A 21,167-nucleotide genomic window follows, 5' to 3' on the forward strand; every position below is an offset into this window, starting at 1 on the left:
GACTCTGAGAATTTACTGTCTGTGCTAAGAAGTTGCTTCAGGTGTGTCTGACTCTTTGCAATCCTATGGACTGTAGCCCACCAGGCTCCCCTGGTGAATCCATGGGATTCTCCAGGCAAGAACAGAGGAGTGCGTTGTCATTTTCTTCTCAAGAGGATCTTCCCGACCCAGGGATCGAACCCATGTCTCTGATGTCTCCTGCACTGGCAGGCAGGTTCTTTATCACTAGTGCCACCCGGAAAGTATCTTCTGTCTACAGTCTGTTGGAATAGTTGTTGATGACCCATTTTAAGGATAAACACTGATCTGGCCATTGTGGGAATCAAAACCTATAGCATTACATTTTTACAGAAGGACTGTGTACTCATTAGCTCACAGGATCCTGCCAAGGAAGCTATAAGGAAAACACCATGTTGATTCTGGAATTGAGGAACCTGAAGCCCAGACAAAACTGAGGGGTCTGACTGAACAGCAAAAGCTCATTAGCGGAAGAGTCCAGAAGTCAGGTCTTCTCTCTCTAAAGCCATGGCTCTTTTCGCAAAGATCAAATAAGAATGAAGTGGCGTGAAGGGGGAAGGGACAAGAGAGAAGGGTTAAGAATGGTTTCTTTGAATCCTCACAAAAACAGGAAGATTATGACATCATAACATGTTCAATACAGATTTTATAATCATGCAACATGGAGGTGTGAAAACGTATATAGGCACTGAGGCTCAAGAGTTAGTACTAACAACTTGCTACTACAGTCCAAATTATAGGCTGTGGGAAAACCAAATGCTCATTATGCACAAAAAGACTCTAAGTGTCCACCTTTTCAGTAGGCACTGGCCCCTAGGCACTAAGCAACAATGGTAACAGATGCAAAATACTACATCTTTAAGGAGACCTTTGAAGTATTCTGAAGAGGTCTCCAAAGTCATCTATAAAGCAAAAGTCAATGTATCCATTAGTTATTTATTTTAGAACCACGTGGTAATATACTCAGTATTATTATACATCCAGTGCCTCACTTCATTTTACCAACACCTGCCTACTCTGGCCACTGAAAAGGACTCTTTCAAAAACTGTTTCATTTATATGTAAAAGCCCATGAACTAATGTCATCTAGAATCCATCAAAGAATTTGTCAGCGACACCTAGTCTCTGAAAGAACCTTATAGAGTCCTCTACTCCGTGTACCCTTTAGCAGCCTTACTAAGTGATTATCACCTTTTCAAATGCTTTCAGTTTAACACTCTGCCTGGAAGGAATCAGGTGTAATGAACATTGAAGATACCAACCACAGCAGGTAGGAACAGGATGCTGTCACCAGCCTGCGTCAGCTGGGTTCCTCTGTCCATTGACACAATGGCTCAGGAGGCACAGCTCGACCACCTTCCTGACTGCTCCCAAGGGCTTTCCTATGGTCAATGCTCCACCTAACAGAACAATCTTGCCAACTGGTTGAATAGAGCAGCACTGAATGAGCCCTAATTGCCATTATCCCAAGATGCAGACTATTGGACAACCCAAAGGAGCCCCTTCACAGCCAAGTCTCCCTGGCCCTCACCTCTGCCCATTCACACAAATCGTCTCCTGACAGCTCTGCAGGAGGTTCCAGCATGTCTGCTCCACTTCTGATATCTCTCATGAATAGCACAAGAATGGAATATTCAGTAAGCACTACTGAGCTCCTACTGAGTGCAAATAAATCCCCATGTGGACAGGCAAGCATAAATGACATGATTCCTCTTGGCCACTCCCACACCTAGAATGGAATTCACATTCAGTCAGTTCAGTTCAGTCGCTCAGTCATGTCCGACTCTTTGCGACTCCATGAATCGCAGCACGCCAGGCCTCCCTGTCCATCACCAACACCCGGAGTCGACCCAAACTCATGTCCATCGAATCGGTGATGCCATCTAGCCATCTAATCCTCTGTCGTCCCCTTCTCCTCCTGCCCCCAATCCTTCCCAGCATCAAGGTCTTTTCCAATGAGTCAATTCTTCGCATCAGGTGGCCAAAGTATTGGAGTTTCAGCTTCAACATCAGTCCTTCCAATGAACACCCAGGACTGATCTCCTTTAGGATGGACTGGTTGGATCTCCTTGCAGTCCAAGGGACTCTATAAAGAGTCTTCTCCAACACCACAGTTCAAAAGCATCAATTCTTCAGCGTTTAGCTTTCTTCACAGTCCAACTCTCACATCCACACATGACCACTGGAAAAACCATAGCCTTGACTAGACAGACCTTTGTTGACAAAGTAATGTCTCTGCTTTTGAGTATGCTATCTAGGTTGGTCATAATTTTCCTTCCAAGAAGTAAGCGTCTTTTAATTTCATGGCTGCAATCACCATTTGCAGTGATTTTGGAGCCCAAAAAATAAATTCTGACACTGTTTCCCCATCTATTTGCCGTGAAGTGATGGGACCAAGGAGAAGGCAATGGCACCCCTCTCCAGTACTCTTGCCTGGAAAATCCCATGGGTGGAGGAGCCTGGTAGGCTGCAGACCCACGGGGTCACTAGGAGTCGGACATGACTGAGCGACTTCACTTTCACTTTTCCCTTTCATGCACTGGAGAAGGAAATGGCAACCCACTCCAGTATTCTTGCCTGGAGAATCCCAGGGACGGCGGAGCCTGGTGGGCTGCCGTCTATGGGGTCGCACAGAGTCGGACACAACTGAAGCGACTTAGCAGTAGCAGTAGCAGCAGATGGGACCAAGATGCCATGATCTTAGTTTTCTGAATGTTGAGCTTTAAGCCAACTTTTTCACTCTCCTCTTTCACTTTCATCAAGAGGCTTTTTAGTTCCTCTTCACTTTCTGCCATAAGGGTGGTGTCATCTGCATATCTGAGGTTACTGATATTTCTCCCGGCAATCTTGATTCCAGCTTGTGTTTCTTCCAGCCCAGCATTTCTCATGATGTACTCTGCACATAAGTTAAATAAGCAGGGTGACAATATACAGCCTTGACATACTCCTTTTCCTATTTGGAACCAGTCTGTTGTTCCATGTCCAGTTCTAATAACATGGCAAATGAACACACACTTGACCAGAACATACTTTACTCAAACAGGGTCATAACTGGGGTGACCATACGTCCTGGCTTCCCTGGAACGCCCCAGTTTATGTGTGCTGTCCTGATAGAATTAATGGTGTCTTCTTTCACCTTCTCTGTTTGGATGATAAATTATAGAGTTCACCCAACTCATAAAAAAGCTATGAACAAAAAGTTTTGGAACTGCAGAAAGGTTGTGGTCATTTCTGAATTAGAAACCAGGAAGGCTTTACAAAGACAACATTTATGCTAGGCTCTGAAATGAAGGGTGAAATTTAAATGAGGGGCTAAGAGTGGGTGAGTACAGGAGGACATTCAGGCAGGGGGGCCAGCATGAGGAGGGGACAAGCAGTAGGGCATGGGTGTCATCAGCCTAACTAGCTCCTTTTCTAAGTGGTGGTCTATATTACGGCCAACTGCAAGCTTCTTGAGAGCACAGACTGTGTTCGCTCTTGTTTCTCTGGCTCCTGACACAGCACCAGGCACAGAGGATGCGCACAGAGCCTACGGATTACTAACCATGGGCTGCTATTCAAATGATGAATCAAAGTAAGCAACACTGTGCCACCTATATCCTATTACACAGCTCTGCTGTTTCAAGAGGAAGATGATGGCCACGGTACTAGCACTTTTCACCGGCCCCACAATTTCAGAGAATGTATAGGCAACACCTAGAGCTGGGAGAACCCAAGTCTCTGCAGTCACTGGGTCAGAAGTTGTGGGGAGACAACCAACCAGAGACAAGTATTAATGAGAAGTGGCTGGGAGGTGAGAGCAAGGGACAGTGCTAATACATGCCACCTGAGCCCTCACCTGTGCCACCTCAGGTATCTCAACAAAAAAGGAATGCTACCATGCTCAGAGACCAGAGGAGCCCCCAGCTCTAGCCCCAACTGCCCACAGGGCAGAGTGCCAACAAGCCACAAAATCCTGCCCAGGAAAGCCACAAGGGCAGCAGCAGTTCTGGGGAAAGAAGACTGAGGTCCCCCCACAGAGGAAGAATTTCAGCCTCCAGACCACCAACATCAACTTTTTCTCCGGGTTTTTGACTTGCCGGCCCCCAGCATCACATGAGCTGACTCCTTAAAATAAATCAATCTTTATATGCGTACAGGCACATATGTATGTACACACACACACCCTCAACTGGTTGTTTCTCTGGTGAACCCTAATACAGGTTTACCTAATACTAAACCCAGTATTTGAATAGTGTTTAGTATTTGTAAAGTTTAAAAGAATGTTTTCAAAAACTTTGTCATCTCATCCAATCATCAAAATTTTTCCAATTCAAATATAAAAGTTAAAATGCCCTGAATAAGTTACTTTAAAAAAAAAAAAATCAAGAGGTTGAATTAGAGCATCAAATACTAAGTTAACTATTTTTATTCCCTTAGGATTAACTCCCTTTCTCCCTAATCTGTAACTTTTCAGACATAGTTTCAGACAATTCCTCCTAATTAATATAAACTCAATTAGGGCAGACATTATTGTTTATTTTGTTTTTATGTATCCCCAGTATATAAACCCGTGCCTAGAATATAGTAGGTTTTAAATAAATAATACCTGAATGCTAATGCAAATGACATACATACACAAACACACACACAGGTATACATATGAAGGAAAAGCAAGAAGTATTTCATTCTTGCTAAATTAATGGGCAATGGATGTGATGGGCAAGCTATGTTTTAAAGTACTCTAAGAGCTCTGTTCTAATTTCACATAAGTACAACATAATCTCGTGATCATACAACGAGGGCTATCCATGACCATTATTCACTGTATTCAATGACTGCATTCCTGCCTCTTTGTTTCAAGGTAAGAGCAGGAAGAGATCAGGGACATTTACTCCCTATCTCAGTAGTCATTAATAGTGGCCTTGAAGATAACTGACAAATACCATGGGTCTTTCCCCCATTATTTAAGAGAAATTATGGCGGAAGCATCAGTTTCATTTTCTAGGAAGCTATAACGTTAATCTCTGCCCAGATACTTAAGGCTCTTAGGTGAGGAGATACGCACATAGTAGAAAGGGCAGTTGAGAAAACTGCAGCATATAAAAGAAAGACAGCAGAGGTGATGCTACCAGAGAAACACGTGTCCGCCTCACCCTGCTCAAGAGCTGTCCATCGCAAACGGCCTCTGTGCCTGGCTTACACTGCAGGGAGGCTGCCGTCCTCAGTGAGGCTTCTGTTCTTCCAGCCAGCCCAAGCTTGCAGAAAGATTCCTGACCTTTTTGTTCTCTGGCCTGCAATCCTGGGAGCCTATCTGAAAAAGGATCACTGAAGAAGAGGAAAAGCATCCTAGAGAGAGATTTAACTGCTGGTCCTCACTCCATCACTCTGTCCCTGACAGCCCCGGGCCTTGCTCTTCACAAATAGAAGAGGGGGTCGCTAGGCAGGGGGGTTTCTACCGTCTCCTCAAGTTCTACCAGGAAGTTACAGCGATCACGAGAGATGACTGCGCCTCCATCTACGCCACGGCTGACTGGTCTCTGAGAAAGGACGAGACAAAGGAGCTCGAATCCCAGGAAGCGGGCTCTGAGCAGGACTGGGGAATGGCCGCAGCACTACGAGCGTCAGGATCCCATGTCAACACGCACGCCCTCCAGAGCGCACGCTTCTCGGGTTCCCTTTATTTAATGACATGTGGGAGAAGAGAGGCCCAACCTGGCACATGGCATCGGGGCTGTGACTGAACACAGCTTCAAGCCACCTGTCAAAAAGCCCCAGTGAAGAATTAGCTAGTTTTGTGAACTTAGTATTGCATATTTTGAAGCCTCGTTTGCTAACAGGCCCCAAAGTTTCAAGACTTTCAAATCAACTCAAAGGCCAAATTCTCACTTTAAAATAAGAACTACACCTGCCAAGAGGAGGCATGCGGGACCTCCCGCCAAGACAAGTGCCTTCTGCAGGCCATTGGAAGCCAAATCAAAATCAGAGGGTTATTTGATGAGTTTCACAACCTGAAAGTATCCTGGCATGAAACTAAGACAGCTACCATTAAGGATCTGCACAAGAGGCCAGCATCCACCAGGGCCAGACAACTGGTAGACCAGGGCTGCGCTGGGGCGGACTCAAGAATTGCTTGTCTTTTCAAATCATTTCTTTCCTTCTCTATATAAAACTTTATAAATCTTTCCTTCTCTATGTAAAAAGTATTAAGTAATTACTGAAGATATGTATTTTGTGCTATATATAAGTAAATAAACTAAAACATATTCAAGAGAATCAGGTAAACCAGAAAATGTTTGAAAAACATGTAAGGAAAAAAAAAAATTAAAAAAAAAAACAACCCACAAACCTATACCAAGCTTTCTGTCCTTGCAGATATACAAATAGTAAAGAGCATGCTGATTTTTATTCTACTGCACATCACATTGTAAACAAGTCCCATGATATTAAATAATCTTTTTAAAACTTTAAAGACCGAAAAAAAAAAAATCAAGATTGACATATTCTTTCTTTAGATGTGTTAATATATTCAATCAGTGACAGGCAAGTCTTGTTCTGGAGTCACTCAAAGTATGTTTTGAACTTTATTTAAGACGACGATTTCTCCCCTGTTTCTAAGTTACTGAAAGAAGACTCTCCCTGCATTAAGTGACGAGCTCAGATCAGACCTCCCTGTCCAGTTAGAACCCTCAGGTTTTATGAAACCTCCACGATGACACAGTGGCAACGGGACACACTACCTCACCATGGAAAGTGGAGAGAAGGCAGAGGTGTGGCCCTCTTCCCCAAATACCAGCTAGATCCCTGGTGCCTGGGTAACAGACTTGTCTATCAGCAGTGGTCAAACTGAACACCCAGCCCTTCTGCCCCTTAGTGAGAGAGGGAAGGAAATAAGAACTCCAGATCAACTGAGACAAGGCTGAGGGGATGTCAAATCAGTGAAAAGTGTATTTCGGGATAGGCAGAACCTGGCAACAACATCACATCACTTCTCTGTCTACATGAGGGACAAGAACCAAGTCCCCACTCCAACTAGGTTACACACACAACAAACTTTTTTCAACCCCCTGCAATGTCTACACTACAAATCTAGGAAACAGCTCCCAAAGCCTTGTATCAAACTGTGGACACCTTAAGAACATCCCCTTAATACACAACAGCCTGTTACTTGCTCATGTCCCACCTTCAATGACACGGGGAGAGGAATGTCTATTGTGCAGCTTCTCTAGGATGACAGACATTAATAAAAACGCATGGATGGATTTACAGCAGGCATGGATCAATTTCGAGTTATTTTACAATTATTGATTAGGGAACTCAAACAGGCTTTGCTACTCACCAGACAAAAAGCTAAATCCACCCTCCCCTCTTCACAAATCCTGAGAAAAAGCCAAAGGAACTGAAAACTGATGGATCCAGGAAACAAAGCATTGCCAAGACAAGATTATAACCAACTCAAGGCTGAGAATCAAGTAACCAATGTATCTCCAGAACAGAGCTTGAGAAGCTGGCATTCTTGGCAAGCCACCCTCGCTGGCAGCAGCATAACCTTTGTTGAGATCGGAACTGATGGGAGGCTTTTTCGCTTCAAGTTAAAAGATTTCTGTCAGGGTGAACATATTTTAATCCACCGCGTGCATTTGTCCCATGTCACTGACAAGGACAAAACCTGACTACTTCAAGAGTCTGCTTTTGTTGTGTCACGCTACGGGCCCATGGACATGTTCCCAAGGCTCGCAGAAAAGAAAAAAATAAACTCAGAGGAGAGAGGAGACAAAGGGCGGGGGGGGGGGGGGAGCAACGTTATAATCTACACACAGAGCATATGCGGAGCTATAGATATATCTTGGAAACGGTGATCTCCAAGATGGGGATACACGGTGAAAACATGCTGCATCCTACAGGAAGATATTATTTAGAACTTGTTCTTTTTGATGCCTTCGGGGTTGGAACTGAGCCAGTTTCTTTATAATATACTGAGTTCCTCAGGGAGTTTAGAAAAAAAAAAAAATTACGAAGCACCAAGACATATTCCTGATCCCCATGCATGACAGGGGATGATGGGAACATTCCAAAAACGCCACCGTCCATGGGCAGGAAATTTAAAATGGGATAGGGGTGAGGGGTATTAGGAAAGGAAGAAAAATTATGTCAGGCAAGGGTGAGGTAGAGATATGATAGTCATATTAAAAAATAACAAATGTCTTTTAATGAGTTAAAAAGTAAATAGGAAATAAATGGAAAATAAAGCATTTGAAAAGATGAAGCCTTGATCTTAGGTAGCAGAAGGGTTTAATCCACCATAATACAGAAATTTAAGGTATTTAATAGTCATTTTTTAAAGGCATAAAGTAGATCAACTTCTGTGCCTTTTTTTTTTTATAAATTTATTTATTTTAGTTGGGGGCTAATTACTTTACAATATTGTAATAGTTTTTGCCATACATTGACATGAATCAGCCATGGGTTTACATGTGTTCCCCTTCCTGGACCTCCCACCCACTTCCCTCCCCATCCCATCCCTCTGGGTCATCCCATTGCCCCGGCCCTGAGCCCTTGTCTCATGCATCGAACATGGAATGGTGTTCTGTTTCACATATGATAATATACATGTTTCAATGCTATTCTCCCAGAACATCCCACCCTCACCTTCTCCCTCAGAGTCCATAAAATTGTTCTATGCATCTGTGTCTCTTATTCTGTCTCGCATATAGGGTTATCGTTACCATCTTTCAAATTCCATATATATGCATTAGTATACTGTATTGGTGTTTTTCTTTCTGGCTTACTTCACTCTGTATAATGGGCTCCAGTTTCATCCATCTCAGTAGAACCGATTCAAATGTATTTTTTTAATGGCTGAGTAATATTCCATTGTGTGTATATACCACAGCTTCCTTATCCATTCGTCTGCTGATGGACATCTAGGTTGCTTCCATGTCCTGGCTATTGTAAACAGTGCTGCGATGAACATTGGGGTACACGCGTCTCTTTCAATTCTGGTTTCCTCGGTGTATATGCCCAGCAGTGGGATTGCTGGGTCATATGGCAGTTCTATTCCCAGTTTTTTAAGGAATCTCCACACTGTTCTCCATAGTGGCTGTACTAGTTTGCATTCCCACCAACAGTGTAAGAGGGTTCCCTTTTCTCCACACCCTCTCCAGCATTTATTGCTTGTAGACTTTTGGATAGCAGCCATTCTGACTGGTGTGAAATGATACCTCATTGTGGTTTTGATTTGCACTTCTCTAATAATGAGTGATGCTGAGCATCTTTTCATGTGTTTGTTAGCCATCTGTATGTCTTCTTTGGAGAAATGTCTGTTTAGTTCTTTGGCCCATTTTTTGATTGGGTCGATTATTTTTCTGGAATTCAGCTGCAGAAGTTGCTTGTATATTTTTGAGATTAATTGTTTGTCTGTTGCTTCATTTGCTATTATTTTCTCCCATTCTGAAGGCTGTCTTTTCACCTTGCTTATAGTTTCCTTTGTTGTGCAAAAGCTTTTAATTTTAATTAGGTCCCATTTGTTTATTTTTGCTTTTATTTCCAATATTCTGGGAGGTGGGTCATGGAGGATCCTGCTGTGATTTATGTCGGAGAGTGTTTTGCCTATGTTTTCCTCTAGGAGTTTTATTGTTTCTGGTCTTACGTTTAGATCTTTAATCCATTTTGAGTTTATTTTTGTGTACGGTGTTAGGAAGTGTTCTAGTTTCATTCTTTTACAAGTGGTTGACCAGTTTTCCCAGCACCACTTGTTAAAGAGATTGTCTTTTCTCCATTGTATATTCTTGCCTCCTTTGTCGAAGATAAGGTGTCCATATGTGCGTGGGTTTATCTCTGGGCTTTCTATTTTGTTCCATTGATCTATATTTCTATCTTTGTGCCAGTACCATACTGTCTTGATGACTGTGGCTTTGTAGTAGAGCCTGAAGTCAGGCAAGTTGATTCCTCCAGTTCCATTCTTCTTCCTCAAGATTGCTTTGGCTATTCGAGGTTTCTTATATTTCCATACAAATTGTGAGATGATTTGTTCTAGTTCTGTGAAAAATACCATTGGTAGCTTGATAGGGATTGCATTGAATCTATAGATTGCTTTGGGTAGTATACTCATTTTCACTATATTAATTCTTCCAATCCATGAACACGGTATATTTCTCCATCTGTTTGTGTCCTCTTTGATTTCTTTCATCAGTGTTTTATAGTTTTCTATATATAAGTCTTTTGTTTCTTTAGGTAGATATATTCCTAAGTATTTTATTCTTTTTGTTGCAATGGTGAATGGTATTGTTTCCTTAATTTCTCTTTCTGTTTTCTCATTATTGGAGTATAGGAATGCAAGGGATTTCTGTGTGTTAATTTTATATCCTGCAACTTTACTATATTCACTGATCAACTCTAGTAATTTTCTAGTAGAGTCTTTAGGGTTTTCTATGTAGAGGATCATGTCATCTGCAAACAGTGAGAGTTTTACTTCTTCTTTTCCTATCTGTATTCCTTTTATTTCTTTTTCAGCTCTGATTGCTGTGGCCAAAACTTCCAAAACTATGTTGAATAGTAGTGGTGAAAGTGGGCATCCTTGCCTTGTTCCTGACTTTAGGGGAAATGCTTTCAATTTTTCACCATTGAGGATAATGTTTGCTGTGGGTTTGTCATATACAGCTTTTATTATGTTGAGATATGTTCCTTCTATTCCTGCTTTCTGGAGGGTTTTTATCATAAATGGATGCTGAATTTTGTCAAAGGCTTTTTCTGCATCTATTAACTTCTGTGCCTTTTAATTTAATAGTGTATATATATATGTATTTTAATTACTTTATTTTGCTATCAAAGATCTGAATTTTCATTGTAAGCCAATAAACACGTATTAGCAAAAAGATCCCACCTTCTTATATCCAAGAAAAGGACACCTCTCATGTTGATCCTTACAATATACAGGAACTGCTAACAGCATTTATACTGTGCCTACAACCAAATCACTTCTACTAATCAGAATAAGTTTTCAATAACAAAAATCCAATTTAACCAAGGAAATAGAGGCTTTCAACTTTAACTATTTTTCTTTTTTTAAATGGATTGTTTTTAATAACTATAGAAAATTAAAATAGATGTGACTCTTGGAATTGGTAACCTATTCATAAAACAAAATTACTTTATGAAAAGTCAATTTATAAGTATATAGAACTTTGCATTCTCTAAGAACTCCTGTATTTATATATTTATTCATCAAGGTAACAGACTTGAAAGAAAAGTACATTCACAACCTTGTCCTCGTTTTAAACAGATGGAACAAAGGGCATAAAGAAAAAAAAGCAATTTGCCTAAAATTACATGGAACGGTACCTGGGGGGTGGTGCTGGTGGGGGAGTGTGGAGAGAAGGCTATTTCAGATAAAATTACTCTTCAAAAAACTCTCCAGAGAAATAGGGAAACAGTTTACTCTCTAATAATTTATAATGATACAACTTGGATGCCTGCTACATTTCAAAGACACGGAATCTACACAGATCTTGGTGAAAGCATTTAAGTTGTTTTAGTTTGGGTTCATAAAAGAAAATATCCAAAACAATCGTTCCTTCACCCACAACACAGAACACCAATCCATAGGTCTGCATGAAATTCTTTACCTCTTTTCATCCATTCTACTTTCATCTTTCTAAAACTCTAGCAATGACAGCAAGAATTCATTAATTCAGGTTAACACAGTATCTGTCTAGATCCTATTACTCGAAAATCACGTTTAAAATGTTTTACGACATGATAACTACATAAATGGAATATATGGCCCAAGAATATACCCTTTTCCAGGAGGAAAATTTGCTATAAGGAGCATTATTGAAATTTTGGTTAAAAATTAAAACACTACATCAGTGTTAAACTTTTTGATTCTGACAACTGTACCTGGTTACATAAGAAACACACTAATTTTTAAGGTACAGAAACACTAAGGGGGCAAATTGGCACAATGTTTGTATCCCACGCTCCAATGGTTCTGCAAATCTGTATGTGCGCTTGCACATTTGTGCGTGTGTGTAGGCTTTACAAGAAAAACCTGTGGAATATCTTCATTCTGAATTTTCCCAAAGTTCAGTGAAAACACAAAACACACGAGTGAATCCACTGCATGAGTGACATAAACACCGTTAACATATATTACATCGACTCTTAAAAATTATCTACTGCAGCAAGTCTATGTCTATTCTCCTCAAGAATCATCCTGCCAGGCTAATGCATTATCATTACCCAAAACAGAAAAATAATCAAATTGTCTTTTATCTCCCCTGCAAATAAAAAGTTAACAACAACAACAAAAAATAAAACGAAGTTTCTGCCTTTATATATCGATGTTCTTCTGAGGGCAAAGGAATGAATAGTTGCTACAAACCCAAGTCCTCTCATATCTCTATCAATCACCTCCCAACCAAAATAGAACAGACCATAGCAAACGTTTTTTAGAAATCAGCCCACTCAAAAAAGACTCTATACAAGTACACAAAAACACTGCATTTAACCAGTATCCTTTGCAACGCAGAGATTCACAGGTGAGAATTTTTCTGGAATCCTGAGAAACTTTTTCAACTCACAATGGCCTAGATGGAAACTTTAGTTGTAACGTGTATTACTACATTCGGTGCTCTTAAAAAGATTATCAACCCCCAATAGTGTTATGATTATGAATATGCTATTTATTTCACTAGGCAGAAGCACACCAGGCTTATGAGTGACCATGGCTGCCAGCCTCTATGATGAGGAGGCCCATCACGCTGTGATGTTTTTAGTCCTGTGTGTGCTCATCATATGTGTGGTGTCTGGATGCCTGTTTTCATTTATGTCTGTGGTAATTTCTTCTTTGTCTGTGTGCCTGTCCTGCAAAGTCCTCTCACCCTTTCTACAGTGGGGCCAATACCAATACAGTGGGTCCAATTCACTTCAGGCTAAGAACGTATTTAGCAAGAAGCGATATATAAAGGCAAGAAGGCTGGAGTGGGTTGCCATCTCCTCCTCCAGGGGATCCTCCCAACCCAGGGATCCCACCCAAGTCTTCTGTATTACAGGCAGAGTCTTTACTGTTTGAGCCACCAGCAAAGGTCCCCCTCACACCAAAAAAAAAAAAAGTAATAATAACTAAATTTGCAAAACTGTGCCCCAAATAAGATCACTGAGGCAGCGGAGGTCCAATCTGCAGCCCTGGCTGTTACGTTGTGCAAACTTTAGGTTTACAATCCCTTAGAAACAGGAATGATTAGCTGTCCTACTATCAAGCATTTATTAACACCAAATAAGAAGCTGGACTTGAAAGCTCTTGGTTAAACAAAGAACATGAGAAACAAGTACCAATTGTTTTTGCTGTGGTGATGATTTATTAACAAAGGCCGTGAGCATATGGCACAACCTAGAAATACTTTGTGACTCATTTTGGTTTCAGAGTTATGGTTCCAGGCCATCAGCTAGCTGTGTTCCTGAGAATCAGATAGGTTAAGGAAAAGAAAAGGATCAACGCTTAACGTCTGAACAGAAATGTACACAAATAGGTTTATAACAATCTCCAATAAAACTGGCCCTGTGACACTGACTGGTGTTCTTTCTTATCAGGAGAATATTAAACATAAATCTGGAATTAAATTTACAGTCAGTGTTTTAAACAGATAGAGAGTATTTAAAAACACAGCTAAGTACAGAACCTTGCAGCCATTTGTCATGAAAGATGGAAGAACTGGCACAAGTTTGCTAGAAAACTCCTCTAAACTTTTAATCTCAACAAATTTCTATGACAATGAAGACATCTGATAAGTTTACCACAAGTAATCATAAATTATTGGTGCTGATCATTCCATTTTATTTTTTTTGAAAACAGCTTGGTGGCTGAGGAAATCATATTCTGCCTGGGGCTATGTAGCTTACCTCGAATTATTTCAGAATCATCTAAAATGACTCATTTTTCTATTAAAATGATGAATGAGCTAAATGAGGTATGTAATAAATACTGCAGGTTTGTAAACAGATTCCTGCTCTCTAGAGAATGGAGGCCTTACTTCATTTGGTAATTCTGCCCCTTGGTATTTTCAGGAGAAGTCATCCTTAAAGTACAGTTAGTAAAGAAAATGGTGGAGAGAGCCACACTGGAACAAAATGTTGAATGTCTTTGTGGTGAAGGGAATAATCCCAGGCTACATAAAAATAAACCCACCAAAGCAGGGCACAGTTCAAAACATCAAGAAACACAGAAAGAACATAACTCAGTCCCATTTAGGAATCATATCTAAGCAATAAAGGCAGGAATACATAAAAGAAGTAAATACACAGTGACTCAAGAATGTTCAGCACTGTGAAGAACTTAATGTCAGTAAGCAAAAATAAAGCAGACCTCACTCCACATGGTATGTCACCTAGTAAACATTGCTGCTGCTGCTAAGTTGCATCAGTCATGTCCGACTCTGTGCGACCCCACAGAGGGCAGCCTACCAGGCTCCGCTGTCCCTGGGATTCTCCCGGCAAGAGTACTGGAGTAGGTTGCCATTTCCTTCTCCAATGCATGAAAGTAAAAAGTGAAAGTGAAGTCGCTCAGTCATGTCTGACTCAGTGACCCCATGGACTGCAGCCTACCAGGCTCCTCCATCCATGGGATTCTCCAGGCAAGAGTACTGGAGTGGGGTGCCATTGCCTTCTCCATTACTGCTCTTCAATTTACTCTGAATTCACTAAACCAGAGGTCCATGTACCACAGGTTGAAAGCAGTTCTCCAAGGCTGTATGAGAACTGACAGTCCTCAGGCTTGCCAAGGAGACAAACTGAAAAGGTTGCTTCTGAACAAAAAAGAGCCCATCGGCCTTAGAGTCTCATTCAAAACATAATGTGCAAAACACTCCTCTTTGGGACTTGGAAGGATTGATGGACTTCATTATGCTTCTGTTCAACTTTTAATCTGTCACAGGTTAAAGCAAACACTGAGGGCCATATTTCTCAGCCTCTTCAGTAGGAAAAGAGATTATGATGTCAGTTTAATAACATTCCAAGGCCCTAATGACAGTTCATCTCAGACCAGGCAGTGAAGCAAATAAGTTAACAATAAATGCCAGGGCATTATAAAGAGATGGAATTATAACCAACCCTTTGCATCTTAGTTACCTATGGATTTTTACTCAGTGCTCTCCATACCTCACCTTGACACCGTAATGACCCAACTGATGGGATGTCAATAAGCTGTTTATGGCAAGGTGACCACGTATGACACCACTCAACAGGAGTTGCCCTGAGCCAACCAGTGTGCAAGCAACTTGATGAATTTGTAAAGTGCATTTAGAATGACAATATGACAGCACCTTCTAAGCAAAGTTGCTCCTCATACCTGTCTTTAAATAGAACTACTTGTTGGCAAGAACATCAACTGCATTATCCTTAGATCCTCTTTAATCCCTCTGTCAACAGGTCACACAAATTGTGATAGTTCCTTGGGGAAAAAAGCAACACCAGCAAATTGCAGTCACCTCTACATTGTGCTCACTGGACAGACTCGCCAGCCTTGACAGTGAGATTTGATCTCCACTTTCAGAAGAATGTTCAGCCATTCTCTCCTCCAGGCCCACCAATATCTGCTCAGCATGACAACAGGCTTCTCTCAGACTAGATGGTAATGTTAAGAGCCTATGTATTCCTGTAAATCCTGATGAGGAAAGGGTCTGACCACATACATTTGAGAAATACATTCATCTGGTTAAGACACTCCAGTATTCTCACCTGAAAAATCCATGGATAGAGGAGCCTGGCGGGCTACAGTCCATGGAGTCACAAAGAGTTGGACGTGACTGAGTGCACACACACACACATACAAGCAATGCTGAAATCTGCAATAGCAGTCCTATTCTTTCTGGGCTCTTAACGTAAAGATGAGGCTGGCATACTGAGACAAAACTTGTTTCTCTTTCTCTACTACTGTGGCAAAAAAAAAAAACGTACCAAGAGCTGGCCTGGCACTCCGTGGAATATCTGACTAAAAATCTCTTCCTAATAATTTCTTCACAGGGCTGTACGTGTTCCAGCTGACAATAGTGTGCTGCTTTAACACACACGGGAGGCAAGGAACACCCAAGATAACAAGCACATGCGGGGAGAAGACGGGATATGGCGGCTTTGTCCCGGAAACTAGAATGGCCTGCTGAATCTAAACATTTACACAGGAGGCAAAATGATGCTGCACGCCTCTGCTCCCACCTGTCCTGAGGGCTGCTGCCCTTTAAATTTCCTGGTCAGAGAGGAACTTAGCGAGAGACAGGAAGAAATGGGCTTGCAGACAGATGCTAGGTCCCATTCTCACCAACAACATTGAGCAAATTATCTTATGCCTAAATGGCTTAAATTTCTGACACAGAACAGAAATTCAGTATTTAAATAGTCCTCAAAAGTGAAAGCTCAAAGTCATTAACTTCATTGTTGGCATTCAAAGCAAACTAATACTCCATGCATGTCAGAACAATTGGGGATTTGTGCCTATAACAAGAAAAACCAGCCCAGGGCATATATAATCAGAGGGAGTATGTTTAATAGAGATTATAACTGAAGTACTAAATTGCACCCCAAAAAAGACCAAACATTTTTAAAAGGATTAAGTGTACAACAAAAGAACCCAGAATAACCGCTGCTACACTGCAGCTTCATTCACCTGGTTAATTTTAATGATACTAAAAGCCCCAAGTGATCACTCTTACCTTTCTTCAACACAGAACTTTTGAGCATGAACCATGCTGATTTCAAAATTACAATCCCAATGGTAACCTCTGCTCTTGGGAAGACCCTCACTTGTATACTTGGGCAGCAGCAGTATTCTTATCCGCTTCCTTTAGTCATTTTCCTCTAGTCCCAAATTCAAAACCTTTTTCTCTTTAACCACGAAATTTCAACTGTCACAGTTTGAAGTACAAACAAAACACAGAAGTGAAAAGCACATAGCACAAAATTAATCAATTCTTCTTCTTGATTGCTTCATTGGTGCCTTTCAGACAAAAGGGAAACTGGGGATAAAAAGTGACATTTTGGTGAAACAGTAGCTTAAATTTGCAAAAACTAAATTTATGCATTCACTTACCCTAATTTTTTGTGTTTTTTCCTAAACACTATGAGGTTTTACAAACTCAAAAATTTTACCATGAGAAAAAAAAATTTTTCAAGTTAAGAATGACCTTCCCCACCCAGCTTATATTTGAAGACGGCAGACTCAGGAAAAGTGATCAAATCTAATCTATCTTCACACCCCCAGCAACTGATGTCACCTAGCACACACCAGGTGTTCCATAAACTTGTGATGGCGGGGACCACAGAAAAAATGATCTCTTTCCATTCATTCCCTCCTCTAGTCCATTCTGCACCCTTCATTACAGAGCTATCAAAATGCCCATCTAACCACTGCATTTCAAACCTTTGCATGTTTATCGTCCAGGGTTCTCTGGATTGCATATGTGCGCCTCGTGATTTTAGCTCTGCCAACTTCTTCTGCCTCATCTGTCAACACTCCTCACCCTTTACTTCCCACTCATTAGCTCCTGCAGTGTTCCAGTGTCCCCAGGCTTCCATGCTTTCTGCAACACTGTAGGCTGGACCATCCCTACTCCTCAACCACACAGGCGATTCCTCCTCCAACATTCCACTCTGGCATCACTTCTCTAGGAAATCTTTTCTCATCTTCCCCAATTCTTCTCCTCCCATTTCCACAACCTGAGTAGACTCAATTCTTCACTTATGAAATCGGCAAGCATTTATTGACTCTACTCTTTGCCAGGCTCCAGTATGTATTAGGCTCTCAAATGTGTGTGAACGAATGAATGCAGATACAAAATGGTTAAAAGAAAGTCAGTCTCTGCTTTCACTGAAGTGAGAATTCTCATAAGGATATAAGTAGCAAGGCTCTATCACAGACTTGGCACTTTTTTTTTAACATTATTTTTCATGTATCTGTCTCCGACACTGCAGTGTGAATTCCTTACAGATTTTGTCTTTTTCATTCATATAACTTCAGTATCCAGCACCACGTTTTTCATATAGTAAGCACTCAATAAAACATCTGCCCAAAAAATGAAGGAAACTCTTTCACATTTAGCTTTATAAGCTCCAAAATATTTAAGCAACTATTTCCTTAAGTAAATTGTGGCTTCTTTTCAAGTTTAGATTCAAAAATAAACAAGAAAATACTACAGTTCTGTGGTTGTAAAAAGAAATGACTAATGTCAAACCAGCAGTTTAATACAACAGAAAGAAGGAGTGAAACAAAATGTTAATTGGCATTTTTAAAAAATGTAAATGCAAAGTCCTTATTCTTTAATTTAAAAAAATTAATGACACAGCAAATATTAGGTTTAGATGTACAGGATCTCAGAAACACACAAATGTCAAGTCACATTAACTTCACAGGTTTCTCGGCTTAGTCCTTCTAATCGGTCTTTCTTTACAGAGTTGCTCTCCTGCTCCTAAGCAACAGTCCTCTCACGTGAATTTTAGTTAACATTTTCAAGCAGATAAAATTATCAGTGAAGTTCTTTTCCAAAACTTCTGGGTAGAATGAGCTGATGAAAATGTTGGTACCTGTCCGTGAGAGGTAGCGTGAGGGACTGGTACACTCTTCTTGAATCGAGAGCAGGACTCATGGCTTCTCCAGCTAACACAATCCTTCCAAAAAGGCAAGTTTTCATCTGATCCTATTTTAAAACTTCAACAACAGGGCCATCATGACTTTGCCTTTCAAAGAGCTTCAATAAAGCCAGCTGCTACAACAACTGTGGGAAGAAACCGCCTGGACTCACATCTAAGGAGACGGCAATCTAAATGTCAACTGTGTGTGGGCGGAGGATGGGAAGGGGGAAGAGGAGTTTTATTCACAGCACCAACACGGCGTCAGTTTGGGGGTTTTATCCTTCCCCTAGTTCTACTGAAAGACAGCTTTCCAATTCCTTCCAATGTGTGAAATCCAACCTTTACTCTCTTGCTGGCTGCAATATTCGGGTTCTAAAAAAAGAAGAAGACACCAACGTTGGGCCATCACTCAAAAAGAGTCCCACATACTGGGCTTAAGAATGGCAGCCGTGGGGGTCCAGCTCAGCAGAACAAAGCTAATGGTCCTGGGTGACTCTCACGGGAGTCACGGGTTCTGAGGATGCCCACTGCCATAGCTTGGGGATCGAGGCACTGATGGAAGATACATACTTGACGTCATGCTCCCCAGCACATGTCCTACAGGATGGGGAGATGCAGATTCTGTGTACGTGGAGGGCGGGGGCCGAGGGGCACAAGGAACTTTACACCTCCTGAACAGGAACTATACATGCAGCAATGCGATTTCCTTAAGCGTTTCCTTTACACCATTTTCATAAGGTGTAATTATGGTAAAATATACATAATCTGAAACTTATCATCTTAATAACTAGAAGTGTATAGCTTCAGAGTATAAAGTGCATTCAGACTGCTGCAAAACCAATCTCCAGAACTCTTCTCATCCTGCAAAACTAAGACTCCAGATGCATTAGAAAGCTCACCACTCCTCCTTCCACTTGGCCCCTTGAAACCACCCTGCTGCCTTCTGTCTCTGAATGTGACTACACTAGATGCTGCACACAATCGGAATCACACAGTATTTACCTTTCGTAACTGGTTTATTTCACTAAGCATAATGTCCTCAAGGTTCATCTAAATCGCATTATACGTTAGAATTTCCCTCCTTTTAAAGGCTGAATAACACTCCATCGTATGTATATGACAATTTTGTTTATGCATTAATCTACTGAGGAACACAAAGATTTCTTCCACCTCTTGGCTATTATGAATAATGTTGCAATGGACACGGATATATATATATCTCTTCAATGTCCTGCTTTTAGTTCTTTTGGATAAAGAACCAGAACAGTGGGGCCTCCCAGGTGGCTCAAGCAGTAAAAAAAAAAAAATTCGTCTGCCAATGCAGGAGCCACAGGAAATGCAGGTTCGATCCCTGGGTGGGGAAGATCCCTTGGAGGAGGAAATGGCAAGCCACTCCAGTGTTCTTGCCTGGAGAATCCCAAAGACAGTCCATGGGGTTGCAAAGAGTCAGACATGACTGAGGGACTGTGCATGCACACATGCCAGAAGAGTGGACTGCTGAATCATATGATGATTCTAGTTTTACTTTTCTTGAGGAACCACCATACTATTTTACAAGGTGACTGTGCCATTTTACATTCTCAGAACATCCTGCCAATACTTGTTACTGTCTTTAAAAAAAAAAAAAAAAAAAAAACCTTTTATTTTGTATTGGGTAGGGCCAAGTAACAATGTTGTGACAGTTTCAGCTGAAGAGTGATGGGAATCAGCCATACACATACATGTATCCACTCTCCCCTAAATTTCCATTCCATCCAGGCTGCCACAAAACATTGAGCCATTCCCTGAGATACCTTACTGGTATCTGTTTTTTCTTAACAGCAGCCATCCCAACACATAAGATGATCCCTTAGGAACTTTAAACGTTTATCTCTGTATTATTTTAATAATCAGAGGAAAATTCAGTGAAATACATTCAACCATTAAAAGTAATCATGCAAATACATATTTATTGGTATAGAAAGGCCTTAAATAGTCTAAATTTTTTTCAATATGAAAGTTACTGTAATAGTTACATAAAACTACATATACTACTATCTATGTTTGGAGAAATACAAATATACATATTAATACAAATGTTTTATACAGACTCAGTGCAATGTGCAAAGGAATATAAAAAAATAAACCAGAAAGTTGATAGTAATTATCTCTGGATAATGGTAATCTAATTGATTTTATTGTTTTTGTATTTATTTCCTGATCTTTACCCAACAAATATGCATGTCTTCTATAATAATAATAACAACAGTAAAGGTGATAACATGGTAAATAAGTGGGGAGTCACCAGGTACCTAAACTGCTGTAGGCAGCCATGTTGTTGTGGCCAAGATCTACACTTAAATATCTGAGAATCCTCAAGCCAGAACAGGATCCTCTGGATCAACTATAATACTACTGCATAAATTTTAATTTTAGTCCCAACGTGCTTTGAGGGCTCTGTTTGGCCAATATATGGCAGAGGCTGAAATTAAGGAGTTGTCAGTAATTTGCCACCCATACCGTATGATTCCAGAATCAATAAAGAAGAGACCTGCAAAACAGAATATATAATGCCG

General features: G+C 40.8%; 1 protein-coding gene and 1 long non-coding RNA gene across 5 annotated transcripts in view; one reads left to right on the forward strand and one right to left on the reverse strand.

The window, feature by feature from the left end:
• The window catches only part of CHCHD3 (coiled-coil-helix-coiled-coil-helix domain containing 3), a 289,394-nt gene that overhangs the window by 171,486 nt on the left and 96,741 nt on the right, over positions 1-21,167 (reverse strand). The window lies entirely within an intron of this gene.
• LOC145523149 (uncharacterized) lies at positions 15,026-17,073 on the forward strand. The gene is made up of 2 exons (XR_014066386.1): positions 15,026-15,622; positions 16,015-17,073. It is a non-coding gene; the product is annotated as an uncharacterized LOC145523149 (long non-coding RNA).

This window comes from Giraffa tippelskirchi, chromosome 10, assembly GCF_054371585.1.
Source record: "Giraffa tippelskirchi isolate mGirTip1 chromosome 10, T2T-mGirTip1v1.2.pri, whole genome shotgun sequence".
NCBI lineage: Eukaryota > Metazoa > Chordata > Mammalia > Artiodactyla > Giraffidae > Giraffa > Giraffa tippelskirchi.